This window comes from Lynx canadensis, chromosome D4 (assembly GCF_007474595.2).
Source record: "Lynx canadensis isolate LIC74 chromosome D4, mLynCan4.pri.v2, whole genome shotgun sequence".
NCBI lineage: Eukaryota > Metazoa > Chordata > Mammalia > Carnivora > Felidae > Lynx > Lynx canadensis.
In genome coordinates, this window is record NC_044315.2 from 30,651,037 (window position 1) to 30,675,803 (window position 24,767).

The 24,767-nt window shown below is 40.1% G+C and overlaps 1 long non-coding RNA gene across 1 annotated transcript in view; it reads right to left on the bottom strand.

Moving 5' to 3' along the window:
• Positions 1-24,767, bottom strand: part of LOC116738440 — a 48,369-nt gene that overhangs the window by 6,669 nt on the left and 16,933 nt on the right. The window contains exon 2 of the long non-coding RNA XR_004344391.1: positions 20,489-20,564. This is a non-coding gene — a long non-coding RNA (uncharacterized LOC116738440). The remainder of the gene's footprint in view (positions 1-20,488; positions 20,565-24,767) is intronic.

Below are 24,767 nucleotides of genomic sequence, written 5' to 3' on the forward strand. Positions count from 1 at the left end.
GGAAAACATAGAATAGTATCTAAATCTTCACTAGAGCTGATAGCAAAACCATTTGTTACTTGTTTTTTTTTTTTTTTTTTTTTTTTTTTTTTGTAATCTCTACACCCAACGTGGGGCTCAAACTCAAATCAAGAGTTGCATGCTCTACTGACTGAGCCAGCCAATCTGTCACGTTCCCCCCCCCCCCCATATTTGATAGTGCCTAACACTCTGTCATCATTCCTAGACATCATGATTCTGACACTATCATGTGTGCCTCAGTCACTGCAGGCCAGAGTCTAGTTATAAGCCTTACTGATATACTTACATACCCCTCGGAAACCATATTTACTCAGAACAGTGTGGCTCACCATGTTGAACCGCCAATGGCCCTTCTCATACACTATAGGAGAAGCTGCTAGAGGCATGCTCAGGGCTGACCCTCCAGGAGGGGTATGATCCTGACTGGAAACCTTCCTAGCAGGGGAAGGTATGAAGATAGAAATAGGAAGTGCTGGGCCCCATGGACAGTATATGAGAGTTGGCTTCTGTCTACTTATTACGCTGTGACTGGGGAGGTGCTTCCTGGAATACTCTGGGACTTTGGAGACCACATTCAGAAGAGCAAAGTCTTGCCAGGTATGGCAAGAGCCTTCAGGAAGAGTGTCTGCTGGTATTAATTGTTCCCTAGAGTGAATCAGGGCCTTAGAGTATTGGAAAGACCTTCTTCCTAGCAGTAGGTCAGAGAAGGGACACCATCAACCTCTCTCTGTCCCTTTTTTGGGGGCTGGACATTAGGGGTAAAGGTGTCCAGCAAGAAGTTTCTAGTTATGGGGGCTAAATATGATCCCTTTTGTGAGGACAACCCCAGAATTAGGACCAGAGGTCTCCCTCTTGTAAAGTGTGAGCTGAAGATGAGAAAATTAACATATAAATCATATTAACTGGTTGCAACACTTCAGACATTTATTTTTCTTTCTTTTCCCCAAAGATTTTAGTACATCCCAGTTTGAAGGTCTCAGGTCACTTTCAACTGTCCCTGGGTTTGATAGGAAACCAGAAACCTTTTTAGTAGACTGCTTTATTCAAAGTGTACTGAGTGTGCATGAGTTGGGGAACAGCACCTTCTTGTGGTCAGCACAAAAGTAACAGCATTAACATTTTTATTATTATTATTTTAATTAAAGAAGGTGTCATTGCCCTGTTGAGCTGTGCAGGAGCAGAAGCTTGTACAAAGGGCTGAGGAATCCATCCTGGTGTGCTAGAATATCAGTGGAGGTGTTGGGGCCCATCAGGGAATCCACTTGAATTCTAGTCACCCTCAGTGTCAGGGCCCACTCTGTACATGTGGGTGAGAAAAATTAGATGTGCTCCAATTTGAACTCTGGCTCCCCAGGGCCAGGGCAGCTAAAGGACTGAGGCTAGTCATCCCACTCAGCAGACCTGGATAGCTACATGGATTCCCTACAGGAGTCAAAACTCCCTGTCACATGGGAAACTAAAGGTGAAAGGGTTCCCTGTGGCCTCTGGTAAGGAATGGAGAGAATTTGGGGGCCAAGTGAGAAGATTTTGGGACTCAGGCCAGTGTAAAATCAGGACCAATTTAAGAGGTGCTGCAGTACAATAGTCATAGCTAATATTACTTTATTTGTTGCTGTGATAGAACTTAAGGAAGAAGAAAAAAAATCAGGTAAACAACGGACAAGTGAGGACCTTTGAGAGGGAACAGAGGGCAAGAGTTTCACTTGTAGAAAGTGTTCTGAAATGAGGCAAAAGAGCCCTGGGACTGGATATCACCCTACCAAATATTGCAACCTCCTTAGGTGTCTTCTAAGCACACATCAACATAAAACATATATATATATATATATATATATATATATATATATACACACACACACATACATATATATATGTGTATATATATGTATATATATATATGTATTTTTTAATTTTTTAATGTTTATTTATTTTTGAGAGACAGAGACAGAGAATGAGCAGCACGGAAGGGGCAGAGAGAGAGGGAGACACAGAATCCAAAGCAGACTCCAGGCTCTGAGCTGTCAGCACAGAGCCCAATGCAGGGCTCAAACCCACAGACCGTGAGATTATGACCTGAGCCAAAGTCAGATGCTTAACTGACTGAGCCACCCAGGCACCTCATATGTTTTTTTTTAAATACATTAATTTTTAAGTAATCTCTACATCCAACCTAGGGCTCGAATTCACAACTCCAAGATTAAGAGTCACATGCTCTATTGACTAAGCCAGGTCATTTTCATGTTTAAATAAATATATATGTATATATTTTAACTAATTTGTTTTCCATCTTCTTCTCTAAAAAATGATACCTTTGGGATCTGTTTCACTCACCACTCTACTCCCAAATACCCCTAAAATATAATCTGGCACATAATGGGCAATTTATCAATTTGTGCTGAATAAAAGGTACAACAAACACAAATATTGCTTCTTTCCCTCTCCCATTGTCCAGTCAAAAAGTGAGACTACTTTTTGTGACTTTTTATTTTATTTAATTTATTTATTTATTTATTTATTTATTTATTTTGAGAGAGAGAAACTGTGGGTGGAGGAGGGGCAGAGAGAGGGAGCATGGAATCTGAAGCAGGCTCCAGGCTCTGAGCTGTCACCACAGAACCCAACGCAGGACTTGAACTCAGGAGCTGTGAGATCATGACTTGAGCTGAAGTTGGACGCTTAACCAACAGAGCCACCCAGGCATCCCATGAGACTATGTCACTTTTGAGGCCAGGTCGTAAATGGTTAAAAGGGTTGGTTTTTATTTGTTTTTCTTGGATTGCTTGCTCTGGAGAATTCAACTACCATGCTAAAAACATTCAAGCAGCCCTGGGGAAAGGCCCATGTGCCAGCAGCTCAGGCTGAGAGGAAGCAACCTAGCCAGACATTTGAGTAAACTCCCTGGAAGTGGATCTTTTAGCCTCCATCGAGCTCAGATGATCTCAGATGCCCAGGCTTTAAATGTCCCAGCTGAGGACATGGTGGAGAAGAGACAAACCATTCCCAGTGTGCCCTGTCTCAAGTTTTGACTCAGAGACCAATCTACTAAATGTTTTTGTTTTAAGCCACTAAGTTATGGGGTGACCTGTTAAGCAGTAAGAGGTAAATAATACATAAGTGGTGCTATGTAACTTCTGAGAATAAGTCATAAGAACTAGCTTCATGGGCACCCGGGTGGCTCAGTTGGTTAAGTGGCCGACTCTTGATTTTGGTGCAGGTCGTGATCTCACAGTTTGTGAGATAGAGCCCAGTGTCAGGTTCTGTGCTGACTCTCTCTCACACAAAGTAAATAAATAAACTTAAAAAAGAAGAAGAAAAAGAAGAAGAAGAAGAAGAAGAAGAAGAAGAAGGGTGAGAAGGAGGGGGGAGGAGGGGAGGAGGAGGGGGAGGAGGAAGAGAAGGGGGAGGAGGGGGACATGGGGGAGGGGGGAGGGAGGAGGAGGGGAGGAGGAGGATGGGGAGGAGGGAGAGGGGGAGAGGGAGGAGGAGAAGAAGGAGGGGGAGGGGAGAGGGAGGGGGAGGGGGAGGAGGAGGAGGAGGAGAAGAACTAGCTTCTGCCTGGGTCTCTCAGATGATTGTGGCCTTGGCTGACATCTTGACTATAGCCTTGTGAGAGACTAAGTCAAAACAGCCTGGCTCATCTACTTCCACAGGAACCGTGAACGGTAATAAAACGTACTGTTGTTTTAAGCCTCCTGAGTGCTGGGGTACTTTGTCCAGCAGCAGTAGATAGCTCACACATCACTGTCACAATTGCAACCTCTGCTTTCACTTGTCCCCTTAGCACCTGTCACTATCTCATATACTAGGCGTTTTACTAATTTACTTCTGCCTTCTCTGCTAGAATCTAAGATCCATGTTTATTATTTTTTGAATCTATTTTAGTCATTGTTTTACACCCGTTCCTCGAATAGAATCTGGTACATAATGGACAATCACTGTTTGTGTTGAATAAATGAATGGCAACAAAAACAAAGTCTTGGCCCTCCCTGACTTCAGAGAGCTCTGGTAGGACTTTTTGTCCCGACAGAGGAATATACCTGCCTTTTTTGCCTTTCTTGCTCCAACTATATTTGTATCACTCCTTGAATTACTCAATGGCATTTATTTGTTCATTCACTAACTGATTGATTCCACATCTTGGGTAGGTAATTTAGAGGGCCTCACCCTAGAAACAGGATGACCCCCCCCCCTTTCTCCATGGTAAGAGTGTACAGATATATTCTCTGTGCTGTGTTCTACCCTGAACTCCTGTGGGTATAACCAGAGGTTATAGTAACTGGAGATGATTAGTGGGAGATCTGCCTCTTCCCCACCAAAATTGTGATGCTCTTTTTTCTGCCTTATCAACCTCCTCCTCCCTGAAAAGGCAGTTTGTGAGCCTAGGAAAATCCTGGCACCTTTTACTTTGATTCCTCACACACAAGCTCCCATCTGACAGCTCTGTTCTCCTTCTCCTTCAACACATTCACACCCACTCCTACCCCAACATAACCAGCTCCCTCCAGCAACAATCCCACCTGTGTCCATGTCACTCCTGAATCTCAGACACCATGTCTTCCCACTTTAATAAAATTTCAAACATGAAACCAAAAATATACATATTTTGACCATAATTTTCTCTTATAGAAAAGAATATTTAAATATAAAGGCAGGGGCTCCTGAATAGCTCAGTTGGTTAAGCATCTGACTTCGGCTCAGGTCATGATCTCACAGTTCATGGGTTTGAGCCCATGTGGGGCTCTGTGCTGATAGCATGAAGCCTGGAGACTGCTTCAAATTCTGTCTCCTCCTTGCTCTCTGCCCCGCCCCCTGCTCTCTCTCTTCTCTCAAAAATAAATAAATAAATAAATAAACATTAAAAAAATACATATAAAAGCATACAAAGCCAGTGAAAACTGCATAACACCTTACCACCCTATGTGTGAGGGGTTGGAGACATAGGAGTTCATTACTATAAAACAGTGGCATGTAGTTTCACCACTAGGTGGGAATCTTAGGGAGATACTTTATTCCTGAACCGCTGAGAGTCCTTGTGTGCATCCAGGGGAGACAGGAGGTCCCAGTGGAGATAGGAACCTAGACTCCTGGGAGATACTGTTATCTCTGGCACCATCTAAGGTTGATCTAGAAAATGAGGAAGCAAGACGAGTGAGACTGGTGATCAGTGATGAAAAAAACCAAATGTGGTCCCTAAGCGGCTGGAGAAACACTGGGCTTATTCCTTTAGGTTCCTTTAGGGCCACTCCTAGCTCAGTTTCTCTAGTCAGACTCTCCCCCTTTTCAGGATTAGAGGTTCCCACCTCTTGCTTTGACCTCTTTGACCCACTGTCTCCCAGCTGCCCCCCATTTGCCTCCTGCTCCTTCAAGGCCAATGGGGAAGATGTGTTAAGCTACTCTAAATACCTAGATGTCACCTTAGAGAAAGGAAGGAAGCCCAAAAAATAATTTTCTTCCTAAGACAGTTATCCAAAAGAGACAGTTTATTTGGAAGAGACTAATATACTCTTAATTCACAAACTTAAAGTGCCCAGTGCCAACTTATGGACTACAACTGGGATATATACTTTGATGGTATTCAGATACTATGAATACCTAAAAGAGTAGGATGTGGCCCAGACCAGGAGGTCAGAGAGGGCTTCCCCAAGAAAATAATACTTGATATCTACAGGGTTAGAGTTATCTAGGTGAAGATGAGGAGGGAAGAGCTTTCCAGAAAGAGAGAACAGAAGGACAAAGGCTCTGTGGCAGAAGGGAGCAAGACAGGAAAAGGGGATTTTAAAAAGCTTTTGGTTAGAGCTGAGAGAGTGAGGTGTAATCTCATGGGAGATGAATCTGGAGGGGTGGGTAGGTAGGTAGGTAGGTGTCAGTGTAGGGTCTTATAATTCCTGATGAAGAGCTCTGCTTTATCTTAATAGCAATGGGAAGTCAGTGAAATAGCTCACAAAACTCTTTTTTGCTGTAATCTAAAATATAGATTCATGGGGTTGAAGGAGGGATGGTCCACATTTGATAACAGTAGATCAGTTAAGAAGTTACTATGGCTTATTTTTGTGTGTTTCTGGCAGGGGGAATTTTAAAAAAATCTCTTATTTTACTCAAAATAATTCTTTTTTTAGGTTTCCACCTGAATTTGGATCTCATAAATCACATTTCAAATTGCCCAAGTAAATGCCTGTTTGTTTAAATTTTCAGTGAATTCTTTTTTTTAAAGTTTACTTAATTTTGAGAGAGAGAGTGTGACCAGGAGAGGGGCAGAGAGAGGGAGACACAGAATCTGAAGCAGACTCCAGGCTCTGAGCTGTCGGCACAGAGCCCGACGCAGCACTTGAACTCACGAACTGTGAGATCATGACCTGAGCCGAAGTCGAACGCTTAACCAGCTGAGCCACCCAGGTGCCCCTACTCAAAATAATTCTTAAAAAAATGTTTTTAAGTAAATGCTTGGCCCAACTTGTGGCTCAACCTTACAACCCCCAGATCAAGAGTTGTATGCTCTACTGATTTGAGCCAGCCAGGAACCCCTCAAAGTAATTTTTTTTTCATAATTGAGTTTTTATTGATTGTTAGGATCGGTACAGACATTTCAATTTGTACACAATTCTTTTTATAAATTTTATTTACTTATTTATTTAAATGTTTATTTATTTTGAGAGAGACGAGAGAGTGTGTATGTGCATGTGAGTGGGGAAGGGGCAAAGAGAGAGGGAGAGAGAGAATCCCAGGCAGGCTTCACGCTTAGTGCAGAGCCCAACTTGAGGATTGATTTCACAACCCTGAGATCATGTCCTGAGCTGAAACCAAGAGTCAGATGCTTGGGGTGCCTGGATGGATCAGTTGGTTAAGTGACTGACTCTTGGTTTTGGCTGAGATCATAATCTCACAGTTTTGTGAGTTCAAGCCCCTTGTCAGGCTCTGCGCTAACAGGAGACTTTTTGGGATTCTCTCCCCTTCTCTCTGCACCGCCCCCCCCAATTAAATAAATCAACTTAAAAAAAGAGAGAGATGCTCAACTGACTGAGCCACCCAGGTGCTCCTATGCACAGTTATTAATGTACGTACTGAAAACCTAAAAAATCATGTTATGATTCTTTTGTAAAAGTTATTCCAGTGACCTTACAGATTACAATTTGGAGGCAAATTTTCCTTAACAGTATATCAAGTACCAATATCTTCAAATGTTCATATGCTATCACATTAAGTCCCATTAATTTACAATTTGATATTATATACACTACATACTCAAATTTTCAGTCTCGCACAGCACATTAAAAGGTACTAGGAAAACTGGATTACCGGGACCAAGATGTTACAGAGTGCATAAAATTCTGACAGGGAGAGCCAAAATCAAGGAGTGGTTTTCTTTAGGAAACCATTCTACCAAAACAACCCAGGAATAAGGGTAATTTATAATGTTCAAGACATATTAAAAATACAACGGACTCCAAATTGCTATTTACCATCCTTTGTATTATAGGCTATAAAAACTACCCCATGTATGGAATGTTAAACTGGCACCCAGGACCATGAAAGCCTCCCATAGTCAATATTCCACTATTTTCTGGTTGTACCAAAAAAATGATTTCACTTCTTTAAGGACAGAGCATTTACACTTTAAAAAGTGGGATGAGGTGGGATTCTCTCCTTCTCTACAACGTTTCTAGAGCTACTACTAAAAACCTTGCATTTGCAAAATAGTTGATAAAAATATTCCTCTGGATTGTACAAGAAGGGAGACAGGGACCTGAAAGACATGGTAATGACATTAATCAGCCTGGGCTTCTCTCTCCTCTTCATTAGAGGCTGGACTCTCCTGGTTTTTAGTTTCTCCGTTTTCTGCAGGTTAAATCTTTCGTTTCTTCCATAGCCACTCTGACTTTCTTGTCTGAAGATCTATCCCTCCCTACATCGTTTCCACTTTTGCAGAGGAGGTTTGGCAGACAACTGCTCCAAACTCCTCTCAGGGCGGCTCTTTCCTCTTTGGGTTGGTGGCGGGGTGGCTGCCCTCCGGTGCAGGGCCAACTGCGTGCGGGCGGTGTGGTGCGCGCAGATGGGCAGGTGTGGACCCAGACCCGAGCCGGCGGGCAGGCCCAGTGTGCCTGCGGGCGGGTGCGGAGCTAAACGCGTACAAGCGAGTGGGCGCCTGCGTGCGTGTGTGCGTGCAAGGGAGGGGCCTAGATGCATTCATGTGGGCGGGGGGGGGGGGCGGGCTGGCACGGGGTTGGCTGCCGCCTGTGGGCTGCCCAGAGATTTCTGGAAGCAGGGCTGCCTGGCCGTGGTAGCTCCTCCTGCCCAGAAAGCTTCTCTCAAAATAATTCTTTCTGTGTGCTATTATTCTATCGTGTTTTAGCAAATCTTATTCTAATATTTTAAATAGAATTGTATTAAATCTACATATTTATCTAATCAATACTATCATCTTTCCTGTATTGAGCTAAACAAATGAGCCATATAAAGCTAAGGCGTCTGTATAAGACTCTTAACCTCAGTCTTTTTGTTTGCTTGTTTGTTTATTTTAAAGTAATCTCTACACCCAAGGTGGGCCTGGAACTCACAACCTGGAGATCAAGATTCTCAGACTGTATGGACTGAACCAGCCAAGTGCCCCAACCTCAGTCTTAACTCTCAATTATCACTGCTTTATCTGTAAGGGTTAAATTGTAGTGTCGGGCTCAACCTCAGTCTTAACTATCAATTATCACTGCTTTATCTGTAAGGGTTAAATTGTAGTGTCGGGCTAACGTAGCTTGAAAAGTAACAGCTTTGTTCTGACATTGAAGGTCAAGAGATAACAGCCTTGCTTTACTCTTGTAAATTATGCTTCCTACTCTTGTAAATCAGGCTTCAACAACGAAGGAAACAAAAGCTCAAAGAAAAGAGCATCAGAGGGCAAGGTCAAGGAGATCCACTGGTTGCAATTGAGCGGCAGAAAGTCTAAAATAATCACCTCATCCGGCAACTGTTTCTAACTCATCTGGGAACTGTTTCTCTGTTCTGTTCCCAGGTAATGATAAAACGATGTGATCGTGATCGGCTTTAAAAACTCTGTACCCCGGCTGTTCAAGGCCGCACTTTGATAAAGAGTGTTGGTCCCAATTGGTCGGCCTTGCCTCTCATTGCAATAAACTTTGTTGTAACTGTCACTGGTGCCCGTAGCATTGTTTCAGGAGTCGTGTGGATGCAACATATCTATCTATCTATCTATCTATCTATCTATCTATTTAACTAAGTTTTGAAGAGAGCCTGCACGAGTGGGAGAGGGGCAGACAGAAGGAGAGACAGAATCCCAAGCAGGCTCTGCACCATCAGCACAGAGCCCCTAGCCGGCCCCAACTCACCAACTGAGATCATGCCCTGAGCAGAGATAAAGAGATCAAGAGTTGGACACTTTACCGACTGCGCCATGCAGGTGCCTCCCATTATCACTGCTTTAAACAGTTTTCTTGTAACTAAAAAAAAAAAAAAAAAAAAAAAAATCAAGTCACAATTCAACTACCTCATGCAAGATAAAAAAAAAAAAGAAAAAAAGAAAAGAAAAAACCCACAAACCTAAACTAGGTTGAGTTTGAGCCAAGCTCCTCTGCTACTCCAAAATATTCAGTAACTTTCTGTGGTATCTTACAAGCCTTACAGAAAAGCCTCATTTCGTACCTTCCAGTTTTGTTAGAATCATTCACATTCAAAATGAATGTATACTGCTTGCAACTAACTAAAAAGCAAGCATTCTTATCTAGGAAAATTCACTGTACTTAATATGGGCTCCATAAAGGAGAAATATTCTCTAGATATTATAGAAACAAATGCTGCCAAAGAAAATGTTTCAACTTTTCTTTCAAAACATGGTATGAGTAGGGAGTGATTGCTGTAGTGCTAAAGGCTAATCTCACGCTGGGGAAGCTAAGGTCCAGTCCAGATAACGAGAAGAGACCTCTGTGAGTACCAGAGGAATTTAGTTGAGGTCCAGAAAAGCCACACTTGAGCAATATGGACCAAACTGAGAAAAGGCCATGCCATCCTGGGATGAAACACAAAAGAGAAATAAGCCTGTCTTAATCAAGAATAAAAACAAACCTGAAGAGATCAAAAGGATTTATCAGTCATTTAACAGCAGGCCAGAACATCTTTTAAAGGATGACAACACAATGCAGACCCCTTGTGACATACCACACAAAATGTCCAGGATAAAAAATTATGAGACATGTAACAGAGGAACAGTACAATCCATAATTAAGGGGAAAAAGCAGTCAAGGTAACTTAGATCTGGAATTAACAGATAAGGGGCTTTAAAACTATAAATATGTTCAAGGACATAAGGAAAAGTAAGGATAAAAGGTGCAAACTCTAAGCAGAGAAGTGGAAAGAATTAAAAAAAAAATGATGGAAATCCAAGAAATGAAAAAGAACAGTATCTTAAATGAAAACTTCACTGGATAGTTTTAACAGATTATGGGAAATTGCAGAAGAAAGGGTCAGTGAACTCGAGAGATCAGAAGAAATGACTGAATCTGAAGACTTGACTTGAGAGAAATACAATGAACAAAAATAGTTGAGTCTCTGTGACCTGTGAGACAACATGAAGTGCTCAAATATATATTCTCCAGAAGGAAAGGAGGGAGAGAGAAAATTGGGGGGGGGGGGGGGAAGCAGGGGATATCCGAAAAAATAAGGAGTGAAAATTTCTCAGTTTTGGCAACATCAAACCATGGAGCCAACAAGCTCAGAGAACTCCAAGAGCATAAATATAAAGAAAACACCTACATCACAGTTGACCAAGTGCTCTCAGTTTTGTAATTCACCCACTGACCTGACTTGAAAAATTTTAGTCAGGTTCTCTCCTCCCCACAGGCTCCTGAACTTTGGCTGGTTCACTAAGGTTTAGCAATTACTAATGTGTAAAACATCCACCTTTAAAAGCTCATTCTGAGTATCAGCCAACCACAGAAACATTGCTGTTGAAATGCCCTGATTTTGCCAACTGTTCACCCATTACCTGCCCCAGATCATGCTGGTCCTGCTTACCCCTCTCTATAAAAGTCTTTTTCTGTTTGGTTTTGAGACATTTGCAGATCCTGAGGTTGGGGCATCCTACCTAATGCAATGGTTTTTATGAATAAAGTCTCCTTGTCTAAGTACAGATTTGTTTTTGTTTAACATAGTCAAACTGCTAAATATATAATACATAAATATATAAAACTAAATATAAGGAGGGGCGCCTGGGTGGCGCAGTCGGTTGAGCGTCCGACTTCAGCCAGGTCACGATCTCGCGGTCCGTGAGTTCGAGCCCCGCGTCGGGCTCTGTGCTGACAGCTCAGGGCCTGGAGCCTGTTTCAGATTCTGTGTCTCCCTCTCTCTCTGACCCTCCCCCGTTCATGCTCTCTCTCTCTCTCTGTCTCAAAAATAAATAAACGTTAAAAAAAAAAATTAAAAAACAAAAAAAAAAAAAAAAAAAAAACAACTAAATATAAGGAGAAAAATCTTAAAGGCCAACAGAGGGGGAAAAAAGACATTACAAACAAAGGATGGCTTCTCATTAGGAGCAATGGACACCAGAGAATACTGGACTATCTTTAGAATGCTAGAAGAAAAAAAAAAAAAAAAAAGAATAACAAGGACCTAGAATTCCCCATCAGTAAATATGTCCATTAAAAATGGGTGAAATTGGGGCACTGGATGGCTCAGTTGGTTAAGCATCTGACTTCAGCTCAGGTCATGATCTCATGGTTTTTGAGTTTGAGCCCCATGTTAGGCTCTGTGCTGACAGCTCAGAGCCTGGAGCCTACTTCAGATTGTGTCTCCTTCTTTCTCTGCCCTTGCCCCACTTGCTCTCTCTCTCTCTCTCTCTCTCAAAAATAAATAAACATTAAAGAAATGGGTGGAAAAACATTTCTCATAACTAAAAAAGGAGAGAATTTGTCACGAGCATACCTGCATGACAAGAAATGCTAAAAGGGCATTCTTCAGGCTGAAGGAAAATAATTTCAGAATAGAAATTCAGATCAACAAGAAAGAGTGTGGCTCTGTTGGGTGAGCATCTGACTTTTGATTTCAGCTCTGCTCATGATCTCATGGTTGGTGGGATCCAGCGACACACTGGGCTCTGCACTGACAGTGTGGAGCCTGCTTGGGATTCTCTCTCTCTCTCTCTCTCTCTCTCTCTTTCTCTCTGCCCCTACCCTGCTCTCTCTCCCTCTCAATATAAATAAATAAACTTTAAACAAAAAACAAGAAAGAATTAGGAGTACTGAGAATGATGGGAGGTGTGTCCTTTCTGGTTAAGATGTTGATAGGTAAACCACATGGATCTCAGAAATGTTAACCACTGAAAATACAACCAACATAGAAACCGAACTGTACAGGGTAGTTAGGTTAGTGCTGGATAATTCAAGGTTTGAATCCCAACTCCACAACTTACCTGGCACATGACCATGGACAATGTTGTTCATCTGTCAATAATTCAATAAGTATTTAGTGAGCATCTATGTCCAAGACACTACTCCAGGAACTGGGGATTTAGTAGTGAACAAAACAGACTAAGTTCCTGTTCTCACAGAGCTTATAGTCCAGTCATATAATGACTTCATATTTAAGTTTCTTTTTCTGTGAAGTAGATATAACCAATTTCTTAGAGTTTATTTTGAAGGTTAAGATAAAGCATGCAAAGTGTAAAGTGCTTAGCGAAGCACATGGTACAGAATAAACATATGAAATTTCACCACACCATTTATTTCTTTATTATGGTAACAATCACATCATTTAGTACATTAAGTCTCCACTTATAAGTCAGAGTGAAAGAAAGAATGAAAGAGGGAGAAGAGAAACAAAAACAGAAGATGCAGGTAACCTTAACTTATACCCTCTGTTGTATTTTTCTCTTCTCTGTTTGGCTGCATGATTCTGATTCTCTCTCCTTCTCTGTCATTGGTACCAAATGGATCCTAACCTCCTCTTCTCCATGGCCATTATAGAACTCTTTGTACGCTGAGGAAGAATCTGGTTCTGAGCTGGAGGAAGAGCTGTAACTGTTACAAGTCTATTATTTCACTTGCAATAAAAACCCAAATATGACTAGTTTATATTTCAGAAGAGAGGCTAAGAATGAATGAAATCCAGGTAAAATGATCTCCTTTGTTCTATTTCTGCTGTTGTCAAATGCAAACACACAACTGTGAAGTTTGGAACGAGACAAAAACCACTATTTTTTTTTTTTAATTTATTGTCAAGTTAGCTAACATACAGTGTACATGGTGTGCTCTTGGCTTCAGGAATAGATTCCCATGATTCATCACTTACACACAACCCCCAGTGCTCATCCCATCAACTGCAATCCTCAATGCCCATCACCCATTTTCCCCACTTCCCCCAACCCCCCACCATCAACCCTCAGCTTGTTCTCTGTCTTATGGTTTGCCTCCCTCTCTGTTTGTGACTATTTTTTTTTCCTTTCCCTTCCCCCATGGTCTTCTGTTAAGTTTCTCAACTTCCACATATGAGTGAAAACATATATCTGTCCTTCTCTGACTTTCTTATTTCATTTAGCATAATACCTTCCAGTTCCAACCACATTGCTGCAAATGGCAAGATTTCATTCTTTTTGAGTGCTGAGTAGTATTCCATTTTGTGTGTGTGTGTGTGTGTGTGTGTGTGTGTGTATAGTGTGTGTGTGTATATATATATATATATACATACATACATACACAAACCATATATATAAACTATACACACACATACATATATATATATATATATATATATATATATATATACCAGATCTTCTTTATCCATTCATAAGCTGATGGACATTTGGGCTTTTTCCATAATTTTGCTATTGTTGATAGTGCTGCTATAAACTTTGGGGTACATGTACTCCTATAAATCAGCACTCCTGTATCCTTTGGATAAATTCCTAGTACTGCTATTGCTGGGTTGTAGGGTAATTCTATTTTTAATTTTTTTGAGGAACCTCCACACTGTTTTCCAGAATGGCTGCACCCATTTGCATTCCCACCAACAATGCAAGAGGGTTCTCCTTTCTCCACATCCTCACCAACATCTGTTGAAAAACCATTATTTTAATAAGTGAATCCCTAATAGCACTGAACCTTGATAGGAATAAAAAAGTATCATGGCAGGGGCACCTGCATGGCACGTTGGTCAAGTGTCCAACTTTTGATCTCATCTCAGGGCATGATCTCATGGTTCAGGAGTTTGAGCCCCACATCCGCTCTGCACTGACAGTGTGGAGCCTGCTTGGAATACTCTCTCTTCCTCTCTCTCTCCCCTTCCATTCCCTCTCTCATTCTGCCTTTGCCTCCTTCCCTCTCAAAATAAATAAACATTAGAAAAATATCATGGTAAAAACCAGCTCAAAAATTAATGAATATATATTATTAAAAAGTATGTACTTAGAAGCTACACTTAAAAGCCTGGGTGGCTCAGTTGGTTAAGTGTCTGACTTCAGCTCAGGTCAGTGAATTTGAGCCCCCCATTAGGCTCCGTGCTGACAGCTCTGTGGCTGAAGCCTGCTTCAGATTCTATGTCTCCCTCACTCTCTGCCCCTCCCCTGCTCGCACTCTGTCTCTCTCTCTCAAAAATAAACATAAAAAAAAATTAAAACTAACTACATAAATAAATATATGTGCTGCCAAAGCGAACACACTAACTAAATAAAAGCTATACTAGACCCAGACAGTTTGCATTCAAATGTTAAAGGAAATTTAAATTTTATTTGGGTGAAATTTTTCAAATTAGTGTTAACAAAACATTCCTTGAGTTGATTTTGGAGAGTAATACTGATTATTCAGTTCTGTATACGGCTCAAGGACCTCCCTCCTCAGTCAGGTCCTAAGATGGGAGAAAAGTAGGGAAGATCATAAGCTCAACTGACTGGTGAGAATAAGATAAGATAAGCTGAGACAAGAATACAGAAGACCCTCATGAAGGTCCAGAAAGGTTTATTAGACCCCAGGAATTTTTTCTAGCTCTAAGTTCTCAAAAGGTTCACAATCATAAAAAAGGATTGTGATATGGTGACATAATAAAAAATATATATTTGACATTGTCCCTAGTTCCTGTCATAGAGCTTATTAAATGCTCAGAATTTCCTGAGTGATGGGGTGAAGAGGAATATATTTTGTTACTCATAATAACCCTCTTTCAACCATATCTGTTTATGATAATGAGGTGACTCTTGGTGGGCTCTAGACAGCTTCAGGATAGGTTGCGAGAGCAACCAACCAAGTGATTAGAAGGTTGGAAGTTTCAGCCCCAAGCCTTCCCTAGAGGGAGGGGAGAGAGGTTGGAGGTTGTGATAATCCCCAATAGCTAGTCCCCAATGGCCAATGATTTAGTTGATCATAACCATGTAATGGAACCTCCATAAGACCTCTAAATGATAGGGTTTGGAGAGCTTCCAGGATGGTGAACACTGAGGTGCTAGGTAGGAGTGGGATCCTTGGAGAGGGCATGGAAATTCTATTGACCCCTACCCCACCACACCTTGCTCTGTGCATTTCTTTTATTTGTCCTTTTCTAAGTTTTATCCTTTATGCTAATCTGCAATAGTAAACTGTTTTCCTGAGTTCTATGAGCCATTCTAGCAAATTATTGAACTGAGAAGGGGATTGTGGGAATCCCTGATTAATAGCCAGTTGGTCAGAAATACAAAAGACTCAGGCTTGTGACTGACTTCTCAAGTGGGGAGACAGACCTGCGGTACTGAGCCCTTAACCCTAAAATCACCCAATACCACTATTCTACAAACATTTGATACTTAAGAAAGAGAAATTCAGGCCAGTTTGAAAGAATCTAATAAAATAATCCAGAGCATTCAATTACTTAACCTGTAGGGTCTGTTAGTGAAAGAATTTAACTGAACTGTAGGATACCCAGCTAGTGTCTGGCCAGTTGGAAAAAAACTCACACATTTGGTGTCTGAAGTGCTAGAAGTAAAAATCAAATCCTATTGGGTTAATGAGCGCTCTAACAAAAGACTTCATGTTTTTATCTTCTCCATTTTTCTCCATCCTCAAAGACACAATATTGGGAGCTTACCACCAGGTAGGGGCTGCTCAGTTCTCCTTCAGGGGAACTGTCTAAATCACTTGAGGAAGCAGTTTTATTGACATGTTTCTTCATGGGTCTTTTCTTCTTTCTGGCTTTTCCATTCTTCTTCTTATTCTTAAATGTCCATAAGAGTAAAGACAAAGGAAAACTTATACAGGAATAAAGACTTCACTGGATAAAGGTGGAGGGTAGAGTATCTGACGACCATCAAAATAGCCATAAGAGCCTCTATTGCTTTGAACCACACACAAAGAAACTTACATGTTAAATGATATAGATTCTTTAGTCTGTGGTTAAAAATCTGTAACTTCTGATTTCTTATTCTGGAATTGCTTAGAGATGGTAGATACATTTCTTAATACATAAGACACTAAATTAATGCATTTTTGCAAAAAAAAAAGACAAATTCAAAATTAAATAAGTTAATTAAGACTTTAAAGTCTTTAATTACATAATTTAAAGCCTTTAATTTCTCCAAGGCAGAGCAAGATCAGTGAGTGTTAAAAGTTGGTGTGTTTGGATAGCTGTAAAACAGAAGACAGTTTATTTCTTAAGGACTTCTTAAGGTAGGTCTTAAGGGGATAAAAGATGCAGAAAACAAAAGAAGGTTATGAGGGTCACTCTTTGATACAGGTGATGGCACTGCTATCAGCTCCCAAGTAGTTAGAAAAGCTAAAAAGTCATTAAAAATATTTTTTAGGGGTGTCTGGGTGGCTCACTCAGTTAAGCGACTGACTTGGCTCAGGTTATGATCTCACAGTTCATGAGTTCAAGCCCCATGTTGGGCTCTGTGCTAACAGCTCAGAGCCTGGAGCCTGCTTCAGATTCTGTGTCTCCCTTTCTCTCTGCCCCTCCCCCTCTCACACTCTCTCTCCTTCAAAAATAAACAAACATTAAAAAAAAAATCAAATCTGAAGTAAATATGCCAAAAAACATGAAGATTTGCTGAAAGTAGGGGTGTTTTATGAAAATATATTAAAAAATATATATATTATAATCTGTTTAAATCCAAATCATAAACAGTGACTTCCATTTGTTTAAATGATGGAACCTGATATTTATATTTTCTTGTTTTAAATGTTTATTCATTTTTTGAGAAAGAGAGAGAGACAGAGCATGAGCACCGTAGGGGCAGAGAGAGAGGGAAACACAGAATCTGAAGCAGGCTCCAGGCTCTGAGCTGTCAGCACAGAGCCGGATGCAGGGCTCAAACTCGTGAACTGCGAGATAATGACCCGAGTCTGACGCTTAACCAACTGAGCCACCTAGGTGCCCCTTGGTATTTATATTTTCAAAATAACAGAGGAGGCATGAAAGATAATTAACCTTCCTAAGGCCTAAAAATCATCTTTGTAAAGCATTGTAATTTAATTATATAGATGAGATATCATAAAATTAGTTACATGAAACCATACCTCCTTTGATATTTTATTCTTGACAATAAGGAAAAACAATGTAGGAGAAAACTATTTTACTTTGGAACATTTTTCTATATATTATCAGGAATAATCTTCATTTTGCTAGCATTACAGATTAAATTATAAATCTGGTACTTTGCATAAAGTTTCTAAATCTAGTATTTAGAAAAATGTAAAATTTTTTTTGTAACGGTAAGATAAATTAACCTCCTGCCTCATAATTGATAAACTCACAAGTAAATTTATTTTGGTGGAGTATGAGGAAAATGTCTATGTGTGTGTATTTGGGAGCTGGTAAAGGTGGTAGGGTCTGTAGTTTTGAGAAGGGTTTCCATTTTAGGAATTTCCCATTTGAGCTATTCTTAAAGAACCACAGTCTAAAATTTTGTCTTGATAGAATATTGTGAAAGGGTATGATTTTATTCTGATTTTACACTTAATGTTATTTTAACTGTCATTTTATTTTTGTCCTCAAGTGGTAAGGTACAAATTGAAATTAAAATAGTCAAATGTTCTGGAAATAATAACTGAATGAAACAGTGCTTTCTCTTTGTAAGTGAATTTAACTATAAAATGGTAATATTTCAACTTGATCATACTCTAGATAGAAATCATTTGCCATTTCTTTTCTAAAACTATCTTATACTTTAGTTAAGAAGGATAATTTCAGGAGCCCCTGAATAGTTCAGTTGGTTAAGCAACCAACTCTTGATTTCAGCTAGTGATCTTGAGGTTCGTGGGTTAGAGCCCACCTCGGGCTCTGCACTGACAGTGAGTGGCCTGCTTGGGATTCTCTGTCTTCCTCTCTCTGCCCCTCTCCTGCTTGCTCTCTATCTCTTTATCTTAAAAATAAATAAACATTTTAAACAAAATTTTAAAAAAGGATAATTTCAGGCCAGTGTGGAAGGAATCCAATAAAATAACCCAAAGCATTCAATTTCTTAATTAAAATATATGTTAAATTTTCTATACTAATAGTACAGTCACACACCTGAAACTACTGTAACACTGTATGTTAATTATACCTCAGTAAAATAAAAAATGATATCTAATAAAAATAGTAAAGTTATAAAAGATGTCAGTTATATACATAAAAAATATTTGTTAGCTCTACCTTGTGTAGAACACAAACCATAATAGATATTTAATATTTACTAATTTGTCATGAGAGCAGGGATGACCTACTTTCTTGGCACTTACTTCTATTTGATGGGAAAATGAAGATATTGAGAGTATAAAGGTAGAAATATCCAGGTCACATATATATTTTTGCCTACAGATTTGATTTAATAAGTATACTTATTAATATATTTAATGATTTAATAAGTATGATAGATTTAATAAGTATAATAGAGCCAAAATATTGGCTTTCTAAAATTTTTTTTTAATATTTATTTCGGAGAGAGAGAGACACAGAGCATGAATGGGTGAGGGGCAGAGAGAGGGAGACACAGAATCTGAAGCAAGCTCCAGGCTCTGAGCCGTCAGCACAGAGCCTGACGCGGGGCTCAAACTCACAAACCATGAGATCATGACCTGAGCCAAAGTCAGACGCTTAACCGACTGAGCCGCCCAGGCGCCCCTAAAATGTTGACTTTCTAGAGAGAAAAAGTTTGAGAAACCACATTAGCAATCCATCTCAGGAGGTGCTGTGACATTATCTGGTTTCCTTATCCTCCTATCCTCTATCCATTTCAATTCCAGGATCTCAACCTGATGTAATACAACAGTTTTATATAGTTTTAGCAACTATCATTTTCATGTATAGTTTATGATGTTTATTCTTTTCCATTGGGTTTAAAGGAGATGGTAGGAATGGAAGAAAATAAAATGCTTTGTTTTAAACTGGTTTTATAAGACGAACTTGAGTGTAAGAGGGAATTCGCAACTTAAAAAATTTTTCTTGTGTGGCAGAAAATACACAAAATGTACCCTTAACCATCTCTTAGTGTATAGCTCAGCAGCTTCAAGCACATTCACACTCTTGTAAAACTAACCTCTAAAGCATTTCATCTTGCAGATCTGGAACTCTACACTCACCTCCAGCAAAAATAGCCTCCCAAGCCCCAGTGGAAGTGGTATCCCCATCTTCAGTGATAGTGGCTTCTCCACAAACAGCGGTATCCACAGTGGCTTCCATCTGAGAGGATTAATACTGCATTGCCTGAGAAAATGGTATTGGCCTCCTCTGAGGCAGTTCCCCCGTAAAACAATGCTGATTCTCCACAGGACCCACCCCTATTACCCCTCTTTGCTTCTAGACCTATAACTAGACTCAAGTTCCAGGAGACCAGTAATACTGAAGTACAAAGTGTAACCCATGAGAAAGTATGTTACATTCCAAAAGAACTACTTGAGCTTTCTAATTTGTATAAGCAGAAATCTGGGGAACATGTGGAAATGGACAGTAAGAGTGGGGGATAATGGAGGAAGAAACACAAAGTTGGATCAGGTTGAATTTATTGATATGGGCTTACTAAGCAGAAATTTTGCTTTTAATGTCACAGCTCAAAGAGTTAGATATCATTTTTTTAATGTTTATTTATTTTTGAGAGAGAGGGAGAGAGAGGGAGGGATAGAGAGTTCGAATGGGGAGGTGCAAACAGACGGGGAGACAGAGAATCCCAAGCAGGCTCTGTGCTGACAGCACAGATGTGGGGCTCAAACTCATGAACTGTGAGATCATGACCTGAGCTGAAATCAAGAATCAGATGCTTAACTGACTGAGCCATCTAGGCTTCCTGCAGCTCAAAGAGTTAGAAAGGGCTCTGTTTGGTTGGCTGGCTGAAATATGGGCCAAAAGATGGCCTACAATTATCAAACTGGAAATGCCTGACCTGTTTAGTGCAAAGGAAAGGATTTGGCGGCTTATGGAAATTGGTATGTTAGGGTGGATTTGTTAATAAGGCCTACTCACCCACACTGGGAGGGTCTAGAAGACATATCTTTTACCAACACTTTGAGAAATAAATTTGTGAGGGGAGACTTACCATCCTCGACGAACTCCATGATTGCTTGTCTCTGTAGGCCAGACCTTACAGTGGGAACTGCAACCATTCGCAAAACCTGAATGCAATAGGCATAATTAGATCCCAGAGTAGCAGGGTGGCTACACGTAGTGGCACAACTGCCAAAGGGAAGTCACAGAGTCAAAATAGGTCCTTGAACCCATTTTGTGGTTATTTCCCTAGTTCTAGAATGCATAATTGTAAGAGACATACTTAGCAGATGGCAGAATATCTGTACTTCCTAACTTGTGGAGTTAGGGCTATGATGGCAGGAAAGGTCAATGGAAACTATTAGAACTGCCTCAAATTAGCAAAATAGTAAATCAAAAGCAATACTACATCTGGGCAAGGACTGCACAGCTTAGTGCGACCATTAAGGATGCAAGGATGGTGACTCCCACCACATCCTCATCCAATTCTCCTATCTGATCTGTGCAGAAAACACATGGATCTTGGAGAGTAACAGTGAATTATCATAAACTTAATCAAGCAGTGACTCCAATCACAGTTGCTGTACCAGATGTATAGCATCCAGTACATTTGCTTATTACTTGAGCAAATTAATGTATCTCCTGTTACTTGGTATGTAGATGTTAATGTGGCAAATGCCTTTTTCTCCCTATCTGTCCATCAGGCAGGCCCACCAGGAGCAGGCTGGTTTAAACTGCAAGGTTAGGAATATATCTTAACTGTCCTGCCTCAGGGCGGTATCAGCTCTCCAGACTATCTCATAAGTTAGTTTTTACTTTTTCTTCCCTTTCTTTCTTTCTTTCTTTCTTTCTTTCTTTCTTTTTCTCTTTCTTTCTTTCTCTCTCTTTCTTCTTTCTTTCTTTCTTTCTTTCTTTCTTTCTTTCTTTCTTTCTTTCTTTCTTCTCTTTTTCTTTTTTTAAATTTATTTTCTTAAATAATCTCTATACCCAATGTGGGGCTTGAACCCACAACACTGAGATTAAGAGTCCCACCCTCCACATACTGAACCAGCCAGGCCCCCCCCCCCCCCCTTTTTGTTTTCAGGAATCTTGATCAACTTTTTTTCCTCCACAAGATATCACATGTGTCTTTTATGGTGATGACATTATGCTGACTGGACCTAGTGAGCAAGAAGTAGCAACTACTCTAGACTTATCGATAAGACATTGACATGTCAGGAGATGAGAAATAAATCTGACTAAAATTCAGGGACTTCTATCTCAGGAAAATTTCTAGGGGCCTAATGGTGTGGGACATGTTTAGATATCCTTTCTGGGTGCCTGCGTGGTTCAGTCGGTTAAGCACTGGATTCTTGATTTTGGATTAGGTCATGATTCCATGGTACATGGGACTGAACCCCATATCTGGCTCCACATCAAGTGTGGAGCCTGCTTGTGATTCTCTCTCTTCCTCTCTCTCTGCCCCTCCCCAGCTTGCTCTCTCATAAATAAATAAATAAATAAATAAATTAATAAAACATTAAAAAAAAAAGACATTCTTTCTAAGGCAAAGGGTGAGTTGTTGGATCTGGCCTCTTCTACAACCAAGAGCACAAGCCTAGTTGACTTCTTTGGATTTTGAAGGCAAGACATTCCTCATTTGGGTTTGTTACTACAGCCCACATATTCAGTACCCCAAAAGATGCTAGTTTTGAGTAGGACCCAGAACAAGAGAAGATTCTGCAACAGATCCTGACTGCTGAGCACTCTGTTCTGTCACTTTGACCATATGATCCAGGAGAGCAACTGGTGCTTGCTATGGCAGTAAGAAATAGGTATGCATTTTGGTGCCTCTGGCAGGCCCCTATAGGTGAATCATTGGGCAGGCTTTCGGATTTTGGAGCAAGACCCTACAAGGTGAAAAAACATAACCAGCTGAGATACTTACTGAAGGCAAAAGTAATGCAGAATGGAAAGTATAAGGAGATAGTTATAAATACCACCTATTACCACTTGACTGGTTACAGAAAGGAAGACTGTAAACGTCTGGAGTATTTCCTCATTTTTTTAATGAATATGGTACCATATACACACACATATTTAGCTAATGTCTTTGTTTTCTTTCCTCTTTTATTCCCTTATTATATAACAAAAGATGTATTGATTTTATATTAGTATTTAAGTATTATTAATTACTTTATTTTATTTTATTTTTTAAATTTTATTTTTTATCTAAGTTACAGGGTATCAGGAGAGGAGTAAACATCACTCATAAATCCTTGATTCTCATCTTAGTTAAAAATCTCCCTGATTTAGGGGCGTCCGGGTGGCTCAGTCAGTTAATCGTCAGACTTGACATTGGCTCAGGTCATGATCTCACGATTCGTGGGTTTGAGCCCTACATCAGGCTCCAAGCTGACAGTGCAGAGCCAGCTTGGGATTCTCTCTCTGCCTGGTTCACACACTCTCTCTCAAAATAAGTAAATAAATTAAAACAAAAAAACCTCCCTGATTAAAAAAAAAGTTTAATTAAAAGGGTAGTCAATCCTTGTTATTTAGGCTGTAATCCAGTTCCTTGGGGAATTGGAGATAACTTTGTCTAGCAAATGTCTACAAAACCAGAAATGGAACCCTAGAAACAATTCAAGCCCATTTATTTTTACCAATATCCAAACCTCACCTTAACTTCTCAAAATATTTAGCAATATTGTAAGATGAGGGTATTAGAACAAAATTGCCCTGTACTTAAGGGGAAAAAAGGGGAGGTTCCTGGGTGGCTCAGTTGGTCAAGTGTCCAACTTTGGCTCAGGTCATGATCTCACGGTTCATGAGTTCAAGCCCCGTGTGGGGTTCTCTGCTGTTGGCTCACAGCCTGCTTCAGATCATCTGTCCCTCTGTCTCTCTCCACCCTTCCCCTGCTTGTGCTCTCTCTCTCTCAAAATAAATGAACATTAAAAAAAAAAAAAAGAAAGAAAGAAAAAGAGGATAAATAGCAATTACCTGAACACTCTTAAGAAAAAAATGCTTTCTTTTTCTATTTCTTGAGGTTATAAATCCTATCAAATCTTTGAAATGTAAACCCCCAAATCACCTGACATTAAAGAACAAAAAAAGAGAAAGAGGCCTTTTTAAAATACAAACTGCTAAAATGGCTCTTGTGCCCAAACTCTAGCAGTCTCTTTTTTTAAAATTATTTTTATTCTTTTTTAAAGTTTATTTATTTTGAGAGGGGGGGAGGAGCAGAGAGACAAGGCGGGGAGAGAGAGAGAATCCCAAGCAGACTCTGCACTGTCAGGGCAGAGCCTGACTCAGGGCTCGATCTCATTGAACCATGAGATCATGGCCTGAGCCAAAATTGAGAGTTGGACACTTAACCAATGTATCCACCCAGGTACCCCAATTTTTCTTAATGTTTATTTATTTATTTTGAGAGAGGGAGAAAGTGTGTGCACATGTCAGCAGGGAAGGGACAAAGAGAGGGGGAGGCCAAGCAGGCTCCCCACTGTCAGCATGGAAACTGATGTGGGGCTCAATCTCACAAAATATGAGATCATGGCCTGAGCTGAAACCCAGAGTCAAGACACTTAACTGACTGAACCACCCTGGTGCCCCTAAAATGAAATCTTTTGACAACAATCTGAGATGTTCCAGGGAACTCCTGGAACATTTTAAAGATTCTGTGAAAAATTAAACTAATTAGAATTATTTGGTATGTTAAATTACATGGGAAGCACTGCCAAATAAGTGATAATAGACACTGTTAAATTATAGTTGTGTCAACTGTAATTAAAAGAAATGTTCTAAAATTGTATAAAACCCCTAGAAATCTGATGTCCTGGTATGTTATTATCTTGAGGTGTTGTGTGTCTTGGAAATAAACAGATGTTATAGCCAACTGCATCATCATAAACTCTCATCAAATCTTTAACCATGGTCACTTTTAAGTCTCGTCATTTACAGTTAACTGTTTTACACTGATGCTATTGAAAACATGTTTCCTCTTCAGTGAGATTGATGGAAAAACTTTTGAGTACAGGTTTCTGGTAACCTTAAGATCATAAAACTGAATTAGGTAAGAATTTCCAAAATGAGTGTAAAAATTGGATTCAAAGAAAACAAAAACTAATAACATGGGACTGAATGAACTGAGGAAGATAATTATAGTTCTTATAACTTTGTTAAAACACTGCTGACTTTGAAAAATGGTTTGGGGCACCTGGGTGGCTCAGTCGGTCAAGCATCTGACTACGGTTCAGGTCATGATCTCATGGTTCATGAGTCCAAGTTCTGCAGTGGGTGAGCTTGTGCATTTCTTCAGGTGAGCACAAGCCTCGCGTCAAGTGAACATGAGC